Here is a 13823-nt window from a genome sequence, read left to right as displayed (position 1 = left end):
TTACCGCATGTCCCTGACCCAAATTTTAAAAATACATTTGGACAGGGCTGTACAAATGCTGTAGCTGTAATGCTTTACTTCACAGCTGCAACTTTTTTTTTTTTTGTAATTTCTTTAGCTGCAGCATCTTTAACTCAGCCTGCAGAGTTTGACAGGTAGCACCGCCTGTCAAACTGGCCTATTGATTTCAATGGGGCCACTCTGCAACTGCAAGCCAAACTCGCTCCCAGTAGCAGCATAGTTCAACAATGTAAAACTACCATTCAGCAATGTAAAAAAAAAACAAAAAAAAAAAACAAGGAGGCGGCAGTAGCACCTCATGAAAACCTGTCAGCTGCTGCTATACCACTCATTGAAAAGCAAACCACCACAGATCACTTTACAGAGGGTAGCAAGCATTACCGCAAATGTGAAAGAAACTTTTAACACATCATCCATTTCACACTCACCACCAACCAGGTCACTCTCCAGCCACTTCCCATGTTAACCACCTCCCTTCAACTTATATCACAGATGACCATTTCCCAACCTGCAGATGACAAACCCTACTCCCAGTTACTCCTCCCACCCGCTGATTGATATCCCTCCAAGACCACCTCACACCCCCCTGCTGACAGACCTCTCTCCCCAGCCTGTCCCCACACACACCCTCTCACCTGCTGACTTGTGGAAGGGGGAATCACTCCCACAGTGTTACTTTGTGTTCTGCCAGTGGGGAGCCTTCCCAACCCACAGATTACAATGATCACTGTTGCGAATTATAGCTGGCAGCACTGACTGTTTTGGGAAAAACCTGACAGGCTGGTTGTACTCAAGTCTATTAATAGATTGACTTGTGTACAACCAGCTAGCCCATACATAGATTGACTATGGCTGGCCTCTGATTAATTGGCTTAATTTCAATCCATGTATTAACCGCTTAACCATTACACATTCCCTAAACATCCTTTCACAAACCGTTACATTTTTCTTTCCCAGATTTCTTCATCCTCCTCATCTGTACATAGTACCTGCTGCCATACCCTTCACACTCCTCTCCTTTACATACTGCACACTGTCATACCCTCCACACTCCTCCCCTGTACACAGTGCCCATTTTCATACTCTCCACATTCCTCTCCTATGCATACTACCCACTGTTATACACGTCTCTCCTGTACATGGTGCCCACTGTCATACCCTCCACACTCCTCTCCTGTACATACCGCTCACTGTCATACCCTCCACACTCCTCCCCTGTACACAGTGCCCATTTTCATACTCTCCACATTCCTCTCTTATGCATACTACCCACTGTCATACACTTCTCTCCTGTACATAATGCCCACTGTCATACCCTCCACACTCCTCTCCTGTACATAACGCCTACTGTCATACCTTCCACACTCCTATCCTATACATACTGCTCACTGACTGTCATATCCTCCACACTCCTCCTCATCTCCTCCACTATCCTCCATACTGCCCCCATAATACCTTCCACACTGACAACTGTTATACCCCCAACATTCCTCTCCCTTACCTGCACATACTTCCCACTTTTATACCATCCATACTCTTCCCCTATTCCTCTTACCCACAAAAACAGTTCTTCAAATTTATATTTAAAGCGGGGTGCCCATTTTAAAAAAAAAATAATTTAAAGTCAGCAGCTACAAATGCTGCAGCTGCTGAGTTTTAATAAACGGACACTTACCTGTCCCAGGGTCCAGCGATGCGGAGGATTGAAGTCCCGCTCGTCCCCCCCCCTCCATTCGGCGGCATTGGCATTGTAAGTGTGAGCGCCCGGCTGTGGTTTCACAACTGGGCACCCACTGCGCATGCGCAAGCAGCGCTGCGCGCCATGAGTGGCCACGCAATCATCTAGGACCTGTCACCTGTCGCAGATGATGGACAGGAGGGAGGGGGCAGAGCTGAGCCCTTCCTGCGCCGAGGGGAAGTGATCCCACCAGCCAAGGCACTGAAGGAGGCAGACTATGGGTGACCCCCTAGCAACAGCCATTTAGAGGTGAGTTTAAAAAAAAATCCAATTTTTTTTAGGAATATTAATGATTTTGTTTGTGGGCAACCCCACTTTAAGTAGCAAAATATACAGCGCTGTCTAAACAGTAGCAGCCAGCACAGAAGTGTATAAATAAACAGAAATATGAATAGAAAATGTGCAGCGCTAACAAAGTAATCAATATCAAAAAGAAAATTTACACTGAAAAATTAGTAACCAATGTAAGAATACATATTGACATATATTGCCGTAAAAAGATAATGTCCAAGATATAAATGTAGAGGAACACAAGCAGGTCCTAGTGTATTCCAAAGTGTAAAATCCAAAAGTTGGGTGAATAACAGTCACAAAAATCTTGAGTGAACATCCAAACGTGACAAAAGTGACATAGAAGTTCCACCACCAGAAGCACCAGGCGCTTACCATAAAGAATGGACTTGTGCAGGTATACACCTGATGAGTCAAACAAACTTTGCAAGGTGACCAGAAATTTCAGGCTCACTGTATGGACATGACCTCCAAGCAAGCGTTCCAAATCGGTGGATGCAGCAGGTTAATAGTACATGGGCAAATTAACCCAACCAGGAGGAGAAAAGAGAGGAAGAGCAGGGCACAGAGCGTAATTCCGTAGGGGACATTTATTGTGTAAACATAAGAATTGCACTTACATTTCCAGAGTAAAAAACAAGCGCTTAAAATCAGAGAATAACCATGGGATCAGCGTAAGAAACCAATGCGTTTCGCCTAAACAGGCATCATCTGAGGCGCTGATCCATGGTAGTTACTGGCTTTATATAGATGTATGAGCCCCTGTGATGAAAAGCAGCTGACATCCATTACAGATAGATGGCACCTCCGCATTCGTCGCAAGCCTCGCTATGAGAGGCTGGAAGTATAGCCAGGTGGTTAACAGGCCATTTCCGGTTAAAACCATGACCAAAAACAATTACGAAAAAAATGGTCATGAATATTTTATGATATTTGGATTATATAGTTGTCATACCTTCTCTAAGTATAATTTTGGGTTGCTCTTCATTTGAGTCACTTTTCATATTGTTACTAAGTTCAAGGCTCTATTCTATAAATTCTTTCTGCTATATATTTGGATTATATAAGGCCGCGTACACACGCGCGGACTGTTTGCCCAACCTTGTTCGTCAAACAGTTTCGGCAAACAGTCCGCTCAAAATTTGCATGAGCGGACTTGCCCACACACGAGCGGACTGTTTCAACGAACTGTTTGCCAAACAGTCCGCTCAACTTTTGAAATGAACGGACTCGCCCACGTAAGGCGGAGGCAAATCCGCCCATTTCCAGCGCGTGTACAGGTAGGCGGGGCCCGCGAAGGAGACGTCGCAGGCTCCGCCGCCTGGAATGGGCTTAAAGGGGAACCCCAACGCCGAAAAAAATCGGCGTGGGGGTTCCCCCAAAGTCCACACCAGACCCTTGTCCGAGCACGCTACCCGGCCGGCCAGGAAAGGGGGGCGAGCGAGCGCGCCCCCCCTCCTGAGCCGTACCAGGCCGCGTGCCCTCAACATGGGGGGTGCCTTGGGGAAGGGGGGGCCGCGCGGCCCCCTCACCCCAAAGCACCTTGTCCCCATGTTGATGAGGACAAGGGCCTCTTCCCGACAACCCTGGCCATTGGTTGTCGGGGTCTGCGGGCGGGGGGCTTATCGGAATCCGGGAGCCCCCTTTAAGAAGGGGGCCCCCGGATACCGGCCCCCCACCCTATGTGAATGAGTATGGGGTACAATGTACCCCTACCCATTCACCTGTGAAATAAAGTACAAAAAAAAACACAACACAGGGAAAAAATATTTTATTGCACAGCTCCGGGGGTCTTCCGTCTTCGGGGGTCTTCTCGCCGGACTCCTCCGCTATGTGTGTGTAGCTCTTTTACTAGCGGAGGAGTCCGGCTTTCTTCCTCCCCGCCGCCGGCCTCTTCTCCCGACTTCGGGGGTCTTGTCCCCCTCTTCGGTTCTTCTGCCGGGCCACCGCGCCTTCTTGTAGCTCTTTTACAGGCGGTGGCCCGGTCTTCTGTCGCCGCTGCCTTCCGTTCTTCTGTCGCCGCCTTCGGTTCTTCTGCCGGGCCACCGCGCCTTCTTGTAGCTCTTTTACAGGCGGTGGCCCGGTCTTCTGTCGCCGCTGTCGCTGTCGCCGCCTTCCGTTCTTGTTCTTCTTCTTGTTCTTCTTCTTCTCCAGGCGATGTTGACACGTCGCTCCCTCCGGCCGGAATGCCAGGGACACGCTCCGCTGCCACTTATATAGTGACAATGGGGCGGTGTCACATGGTATATGTCACATGGGTTGGTCACATGGTGACCCCGCCCCCTTACGATGTCATAGTCCCCATGTGACATCAACCCATGTGACCAACCCATGTGACATATACCATGTGACCCCGCCCCATTGTCACTATATAAGTGACCGCACAGCGCGGCTCTGGCATTCCGGCCGGAGGGAGCGACGTGTCAACATCTCCTGGAGAAGAAGAAGAAGAACAAGAAGAAGAACAAGAACGGAAGGCGGCGACAGCGGCGACAGAAGACCGGGCCACCGCCTGTAAAAGAGCTACAAGAAGGCGCGGTGGCCCGGCAGAAGAACCGAAGAGGGGGACAAGACCCCCGAAGTCGGGAGAAGAGGCCGGCGGCGGGGAGGAAGAAAGCCGGACTCCTCCGCTAGTAAAAGAGCTACACACACATAGCGGAGGAGTCCGGCGAGAAGACCCCCGAAGACGGAAGACCCCCGGAGCTGTGCAATAAAATATTTTTTCCCTGTGTTGTGTTTTTTTTGTACTTTATTTCACAGGTGAATGGGTAGGGGTACATTGTACCCCATACTCATTCACATAGGGTGGGGGGCCGGTATCCGGGGGCCCCCTTCTTAAAGGGGGCTCCCGGATTCCGATAAGCCCCCCGCCCGCAGACCCCGACAACCAACGGCCAGGGTTGTCGGGAAGAGGCCCTTGTCCTCATCAACATGGGGACAAGGTGCTTTGGGGTGGGGGGGCCGCGCGGCCCCCCCTTCCCCAAGGCACCCCCCATGTTGAGGGCACGCGGCCTGGTACGCCTCAGGAGGGGGGGCGCGCTCGCTCGCCCCCCTTTCCTGGCCGGCCGGGTAGCGTGCTCGGACAAGGGTCTGGTGTGGACTTTGGGGGAACCCCCACGCCGATTTTTTTCGGCGTTGGGGTTCCCCTTTAAGCCCATTCCAGGCGGCGGAGCCCGCGACGTCTCCTTCGCGGGCCCCGCCTACCTGTACACGCGCTCGAAATGGGCGGACTTTCCGAGCGGGAACAGTCCGCTCATTTCGAAAGTACAGCGGACAGCCCCACACACGGGCGGACTGTTCGCTCAAACACAGTTTCAGCGGACAGTTTTTCGGAATTTCCGAAAGACTTTGTCCGTCCAACTGTCCGCTGAAACTGTCCGCTGAAAGCCCACACACGAGCGGACTGTCCGCCCAAACACTGTTCAGCAACAAGGTTGGGCGAACAGTCCGGCCGTGTGTACGCGGCCTATGTGTTATACCTTTTCTAGGTATAGTTCTTGGGTTGCTCTTCATTCGGGTCGCTTTTCATACTGTTATCAATTTTGTTTTGTTTTCCAAATGCTCGCTCAGTCCAATATCAGCTATATATATTTTAAAGATATTTGAGCATTTCGAATGCCATAGTTTTATATTGGTAACCAATGTGGCCTCGTTATGGCTTTGTCTATTTGGATACCCATTTATATTTGTATTGTTGCTATTTATGTTATTTTTTGGTTAATCTATTTTATTTATTTGTTATACATTGATCAGGTATGTGTTGTGTGGCTTTGAGATTCCTTGGCACAATCTGGCTTATCACTGGAGGTTTACTTGGGTCCCCTGTGGCCGCCCAACGCCACACTGTGCTTTATTCCATTCCTTGCTGCTGTGGCGCTTGCATTTGGTCAGCAGGGGGAGTGTTTTCCTCCCCTTCCTATGCTGACAGATGCTACACACTTTGTTCACCACTTCCATGCTCCTATGCGCAATGGCTTTGCTTGGCACATTGGAGCCTGTTCTGTGGTACTGTGCATGTGTCTCTTGTCGACCAGTCCGGATGACATCACATCAGCACAGCTGATTGCTGATGACGGGCGGGACTTACGTACAAATAGCACACTTGTCAGTGTGCTATTTCAGCTGCTACTGTGTATCCACGTGCTTACTTAGCCCCCCGTACACACGGTCGGACATTCCGACCACAAAATCCATTGGATTTTTTCAGACGGATTTTGTCCTAAGCTGGTGTTGCATACACACAGTCAAAGTTGTCAGAAAATCCGATCATCACGACCTTCGTTCGTTACGACGGGACTACGTGGAGGCTAGTAGCCAATAGCTTTGGTCTCGTAATTTGATCTGAGCATGCGGGGCACTTTGTCCGATTGTAATTCTCTACAAACGATCGTAAAAAGTCTGATTGGATTTTTTTTACGGAAAATTTGAGATCCTGCTCTCAAATTCTTTCCATCGGAATTTCCGATGGAAAAAGTCCGATAGAGCCCACACACGATCGGATTTTCCGACAATATAATCCGATCTGACCTTTTCCGTCTGAATTTCCGACCGTGTGTACAGAGCATAAGTCTATGTGACTGGAGGGATTGTTGCAACTTTATTAAGGTTGGTTACCAGGAACTTTCTTTGCTTAGATACATAGGGTTCAGTGTTGTTATCTCTTGCAAAATTATAACCTCACGGCCCTTGAAGCTGCTTGTCCTGGCTTGCCCCCCAAAGGGCCCGCGAGGTCCGAACCCAATACATGGAGTACTTTGTGGGTAGGGGGGCCATTGATATGCCAGACAATGTCTGAGAGGCATTTTTGTAATAAATTTTTCTTTGAAACTACAATAATCTTTGTTTTCATTTACTGCTTGGCTTGGTTTTAGGTGTCTCCTAGGTAAATGTTTGATTTTTGTTGTTGTGCCTTTTCTTACAACAGTGCAAACCCAAGTTCTGAGCGAGATGAAGGGACAGTCTCTTCTTCAGATAATCTTATTATGTTGTGGGTCTGCTACACACACACCTTGTTTTTGTTAACTAATGTATGTAGTGCATTACTGACAAAAATCTTGCTCATTTTCAGCACCATGGCAGAAATATGTGGGGTCAGGAAAATGGCATGATTGTGAAAATTAACACATCACTGTGGGTGTTATTTACTAAAGGCACATCCACTATGCACTACAAGTGTGCTGCAAAAGTACACCTGAAACTGCACTTGGACTGCAAAGTGGAGTTGCCTTTAGTAAATAACACCCATTGTCACCGAAAACAACAATTTTACTCCAAATACTGCTTTTGCGCATTGAAAAAGGAAGCCACACATTTTTGATAATTTAACTTTTTAATCAAAGCACATTCACATGTGCGTTTAGAAAAGGGTTTTACAACAAACCAACATATTGGGTGTATCAAAAACATTATTTAAGGTAATTTTTTTGTAACTTGGTGTTTTTGTGTAAACAGGCATGTATCAAAGCGTAACATACAGAACACAGGAACTTACAAAGTTCAACTTTGAAAAGTGAAGACAATATCAGACATGAGTATGTACAAACTGGGCTGATATTGCTTTCATCACATGGGGTGTCACCCCTGGGAAGGCCAAATTTGGAAGGTGCACACAGTGTGTCAACATGTGCTATCTCCCATCATGGGGGATCAATGTACATGTTTTGGGGCAGCAACCCCTTCATCTCAGCCACTTTCCACAAAACACGTACATTGATCCCCCATGATGGGAGATAGCACATGTTGACACACTGTGTGCATCTTCCAAATTTGGCTTTTTGTAAAATACAAAAGTTGTTGTTTGAAAACACAAAAATAAAACCCTAGCTAGTTTGGGGTGTTTCAGACTCTCCCCAAAACATCAATGATGTTCTTCATTTTATTTTGAACATCATTGATCTTTTTCTGTATATTTTCTAAATCCCGATTGCACCCCATTATCTCCCCAATCAGGATCTGGGCACTTTCACTGGTAAAATGTGATTCTTCTTCCACATCACCTACAAAAAAAGCAAAAAAAACATACCATGTATTATAAATATGCTGACATACATTGATTAGCTTACCGGAAGCTGTGGTCTCCGACACTCACCTGTTGTGGTGACAATTTGTCCAACTTCAACGATCTCTCTTTCCTCCTCCTCCTCTGCTTCTGGTGTTGGAATTTCGCCTTCTTTGGGAGGTGTGGGGTCCCTGGTGTCCTCAGACGTCCCGAGTCTTCTCTCCCCTATGAGAATGTAAAAAAGGAATACTTAGCACACAGAGGGCAGAAATAGGAATATGAAACATTGCTTGGAAGTGTGGTACAACTGTGTTTTTTGGCCGAGTTCAAAGGTGAGAAAATTATTGTGGACACTTTGTTAAGCTGGAATACTTACCTGCAGAACGATGTTTCTTACGAACGAATGAAACCATGAACTTGAAAGTGGCCATTTTAAAATGCAAAACATGAAATCAAAGCACATGGAGCAGTATACAAGCAAGAATAATCATATGAACACACGACAACTACTTACTTTTTTGAAGAACACGCTTGATCCTTCTGTACTGATCGTGCTCCCTCAGTTTCAGGTCTGACCAGCGTTTTCTCAGTTGATCCTTGGATCGTTGTACCCCAAAATTCTTCTGAAGACTCTTCACAACTTTAGTCATGATCTTGGCCTTTCTGATATTTGGGTTTGGGTAAGGTCCATACTTCCCATCATAGTCGGTCCTCTTCAATATGTCCACCATCTCAGACATCTCATATTTGAGGCCTTAAATCTTCTCTTCCAGGATCGAGACGTTTCAGCTTCCGGGCTTTCCTCACCCTCCTCCTCGTTAGTGGAACTCCGCCATGTGCTCTCCCCACTGCGCCGAAAGAGAAGGGGCGGGGAATAGTCTAGAAAGAATGTCAGGGGCGGGCGGAGTTTCACGCATGCGCACTGTATATAAAACGCAACACGCGTGTGTCGTACGTACGATCTGTGAACAGAGGGAGAAGCTGACACGACGATCGTGCAAACGAAGGTAAAATTTTGAACTTGGTACATCACTAGCCTATACTGCTTCTAGATTGAGGCCTAAATTAGTGGAGTGTAGCCTGACATTAGGGTTTGTCTTGTGTTGTGTCACAGTTTCCTCCCTCTGTTCATCAATAAATACAGGGAGCTGCCCTGCCTGTGGCAATCGACGCACCCTCATTACAAAAACAAACTAAAGAGGCAGGCAGCGCTGGAGAAACTGGTTGAGTTTGTGAAGCCGGTGGTCCCCAGGGCAGACATCCACTATTTAAAAGTGAAAATTGGTGGCCTCAGGAGTACATATCTGAAGGAGAGGAAGAAGGTGCTGCAGTCCATGCAATCTGGAGCTGCAGCAGATGAAGTTTATGTCCCCAGGCTGTGGTATTATGAGAGGATGCATTTTCTGTCAGACCAGGCTGAGGTTAGGGAATCCCTCTCTACCCTTCCTTCCACGCGTCCTTCTATGCTACATTCCACACCCGCTGAGTCTTTCGACGCCCAACCTGGGCCTTCCACTGGAGGAGCCCAGCTTGAGCCAGGTATAGTATTGTTGTACATATTTTGGGAGCAAAAATGAATGATGTTAACTTGATTTTTGCTCACTAATTGCTGATTTTAGAAAGTGTTTCACATATCAATAGACAGTAGTGGCCAAAACCTTTGGGCCAAGAATGAAAAATGCTGGGCTCAGAATGATAGTCTTTTCTATTGGTTAACAATTTGCAACAGTCTTGATGTAAAAATTGTGTGTGTTTGATGAACCAAAAACTAAATCTACGTCCCTTTTTCATACACAGGAAGACATCAGCCAGGAGGAGGGTGTGGAATGCAGCAGTCAGGAGGTGGCTGTGGAAAGTGGCAGCCAGGAGGAGGCAGGGGTAAGCGGCAGCCAGGCGGTGGGCAGGCGGAGGAGCCTGACAGAATGCCAGGTCCCTCCCCTCCGCCTTCCACACAAAAGGGCGAGAAAGGGGGGGGGGGATGTGGAGGAGTCGGCTCTGAGGCTCATCGGGGAGGCTTCAGTGGCCCTCAAAGCCACCCCCACCTATCAAGAGGCCTTTGCCACCTTGGCTGCATGTAAACTCGAGCAAATGGAGGAGGGGCAAAAGATCTTGTGTGAGGAACTAATTCTCCACAACCTCAACAAGGGTCTGTTGGGCCAAATCACACAAGCAACACACTTGTGTGATTTGGCCCATGCCCCTCCACCTCCACCTCCTCCTCCTTCTGCCACACCTTCAGCACCACAGCCACAGCCTGGAAGGATGACCAGAGTGTGAGAACCTGGGTTCAGTCTGGTCTGACAGAAGATGCAGCCTGTTGTAGTACCACAGCCTGGGAACATAGATGTCATCTGCTGCTGTTCCAGGTTTCTTGGACTTCAGGACCAGACTTCTCTCCCTCAGACATGTACTCTTGAGGCCACAATTTTTTGAGTTTAAATAGTTGATGTGTGCCCTGGGGGCCAAAGGCTTCGCTAATCTCCCCAGTTTCTCCAGCTCTGCCTCCCTCTTTGTTACTGACACCTAAATAAAGGTTTTTCTTTGAAGAAATACTTGCGTATGTGTTTTACTTCAAAAAGGACAGTTTATTTGTGAGCAGGCAGGTACATTTCAAAAATACAAAGTGAAATGAATAACAAGGGGCACCAACACTAAACAACCTCCTGTAGATTAAAAAAGAAAAAAACAAAATACAAAAAAGATAATGGTGTTGTGGTAAGTTGAAACCCAAAACGCACCCCAAAAAAATGCAAAGATGAGCAAACTGACAAAAAAGGAGATGTTGATGAAAAAAAGCAACCACAAAATTCCCAAAAAAAAAATTGTGTAGATGTGACGATTTAAAATATTGTATTGCTGAAATGAGTAAAAAAGACTGAAGAAATACGTTCTTAAGAAGTGTGTGTGACTATGAGCATCAAAAGAAGTTCATTCTTGCAGCATTGTAAAGAACAAGAGAATGCACTTCATGAAAGAATTTTTAACATTGCAGCGTGACAAATGTGCTATATCGATTACAAGCAGTAGTTTTACCCGAGCGAGTGCTTCCGTGTCCGAATTTGATTGTGAGCATGCGTCGGAGTAGGCTACACATGATCAGAGTATGTCCGATCGGAGCATTTTGTCGGAAAATTTTACCGACCAGTTGGAAAAGTTGGTCCGTCGGATATTCCGATGGAAACAGTCCGATGGAGACCACACACAGTCGGATTATCCGACAAAACGCTCCGATAGGACACATTCCGTCTAAAACTCTGACTGTGTGTACAAGGGCTAAGAGGGAGGGTCAAGTAATTCAAAAGATAATAGCTGTGGGGGAGGAGCTCATGGAGAAAATAAAAACTACAGTTGTTAGGTGAAAGCTTCTCTGAAGAGATTGTTAGGTTTTCAGGGATCGTCTAAAAGCAGAGTAGAAGATAATCTGACAGATTAGGGTAGGGAGTTTCATAGGATGGAAGAAGCTCGGGAAAAGTCCTGGAGATGGGAATGGGAGTGTTACGTACCATGTAGAAGAGACTGACGTGTAGGAGGAGACCTCTCTTACAGCCCTGGCTCAAGAGCCACTGGAGTGGGAACAGCAGACTCAAGAGCGCAGTGAGTTAGGAGTGCCTGTCGTGGTGCAGGTGCAGGTGGATGGACGATGAGCCACCAAGAAGGTCCGGATGCAGATGTCAATGAAGGCCGGTGCAGGTCAGCGACCTGGAAGCTGGCAGATGCAGACTGGAGCAGAGTGAGACAAGCCAGGTCTGACACAGGTAATCAGACAGAACTTGAAATGACAGACTGGAGCGGAGTAAGACAGGCCAGGTCAAACACAGGTAGTCAGGCAGGTAGAGCTGTAGCTGAAGCAGGGTCAGATAAACAGGCAGAGATCGGCAACAAGATGTCAGCAGGAAGTCCAAGTAGCAGGGTCAAGCAAGCCAAGGTCAGAATTGGAGAGATTAGGAAGTCAGACAGAGCCAGGTCACTACAGGTAATCAGGAGACAGGTGCAGAGGTTACAGGTATCACTAGCTGCAGATCAAACAGCACTGCACTTGTGCAGCTGCTGTCGATTTAAAGGCCTATTGGTGCCAAACAGTGTTTTTTGTGCGCATACACGTGCCCTCAGGTGGGTCCAGTGCACACTATTGCATGTGCGAACACAAGTACCTCCATCTTGTCACAGCAGATTCCTGACAGGGAGGAGGTGGCAAGGGAGATGGAGATCTTGGGAGAAAAGAGGAGAATGATTAGGTTGGTATTTTGAGACTAGGTTAGTGATGTAGCTGGGAATAGAGTTGTGGATGGCTTTGTAAGTTGTTGTTAGAGGTAAGCCAATGAGAAGGGAGTTGCAGTAGTCGAGGCGGAAGATGACCGGGGAGTGAATTAGGATCTTTGTGATGTTGTTGTTTAGAAAGGAATGTATTTTGGAGTTTTTGCTAGGGTTGAGGTGGCAAAATTTGCAAAGTGATTGGATGGGGGGCCAAAAGGATAGTTCAGAGTCCAGGATTACACCTAGAACCTTGGCATGCGGGGATGGGCTGATAGTTGTGCCATCGATCTTGACAGAGAGATCAGGGGAAGGGGCACTTGGGGGAGAAAAAATGATGAGTACAGTCAGTGAGCAGTATGTAGTAATAGGGCAGTTAGTGAGCAGTATAGTGGCAGATTGGTGTGGTATAGTGGCAGGTTAGGAAGACATAGTGGTAGGTTAGGGTAGTGTAGGGTGGTATAATGGCAGGTTAGGGTAGTATAGTGGCAGGATAGGGTAGTGTATGGCGGTATAGTGGCAAGTTAGGGTAGTATAGGGTGGTATAGTGGCAGGTTGGGGTGGTTGTGGTATAGAGCAGGTTATTGTGGTATAGGGCAGGTTGGGGTGGTATAGGACAGGTTGGAATGGTAAAAAGGCAGGTTGGGGTGGTATAGTGCACGTTCAGGTGGTATAGGGCAGGTTTGGGTGGTATAGGACAGGTTCGGATTAGGGATGAGCCGAACATCCCCCAGTTCGGTTCCCAGCAGAACATGTGAACAGGCAAAGAATTTGTTCAAACACGTGAACACCATTAAAGTCTATGGGACACGAATGTGAAAAATCAAAAGTGTTACCCTCGATCACTGGTAGCATATCAACAACTGTTGGCAGGAATCACAAAGCTCTCTCCTCATACCGGTTGATAGCATATGCCAAGCAAAAAAATAGGAAACAAATAAATAGTGTTTTCTGTATATACTCAATCATATGTGACAGGATAGCATGAAAACAAATTCACTGAAAGCACAACAACTGCCAAAACCATGCTCTAAAATGTAATACTTATCCCCAAATGTCCCCAAAAAATGACGCTCACCTCCTTCCAAGACCTCCCAATCACATGAGGTCTGTAAGCACTTTAGTTTGTTTCCTGCTGGGGCTCTTAACCCTCAAAGTTTTGCTTTGGCAAACGATGGCAGGTATCACATCAATCCTTCCTCAAAGCAGTTCATGGCATATGTAAAGCATAAACTATAGGACAAATAGTGCTTTCTGTATATACTCAATTTAATAAACAATTTGCAAAAAAACACTCACATAAAACTAAAGCAGAAGTGTTTGAAGTATAAAGGTGTGCATTTAACAGCACCATGGTTAAAGTGGTTGTATAGTCCTTTTTACAACTTTTACCTACAGGAAAGCCTATAATAAGGCTTAGCTGTAGGTAAAAAAATAAATATCTGTACGGTTTAGGAGATATTCCCCTCACAATGCGCCGCTGACTGCAGCGGTGCATGAGCACAGGGGATTCTCAGGTGAAAG

Source organism: Lithobates pipiens, unplaced genomic scaffold (assembly GCF_037356315.1).
Source record: "Lithobates pipiens isolate NorthernLeopardFrog02 unplaced genomic scaffold, aLitPip1_a1.2 Scaffold_22, whole genome shotgun sequence".
Taxonomy (NCBI): domain Eukaryota; kingdom Metazoa; phylum Chordata; class Amphibia; order Anura; family Ranidae; genus Lithobates; species Lithobates pipiens.
Note: the sequence above shows the minus strand (reverse complement) of the source record.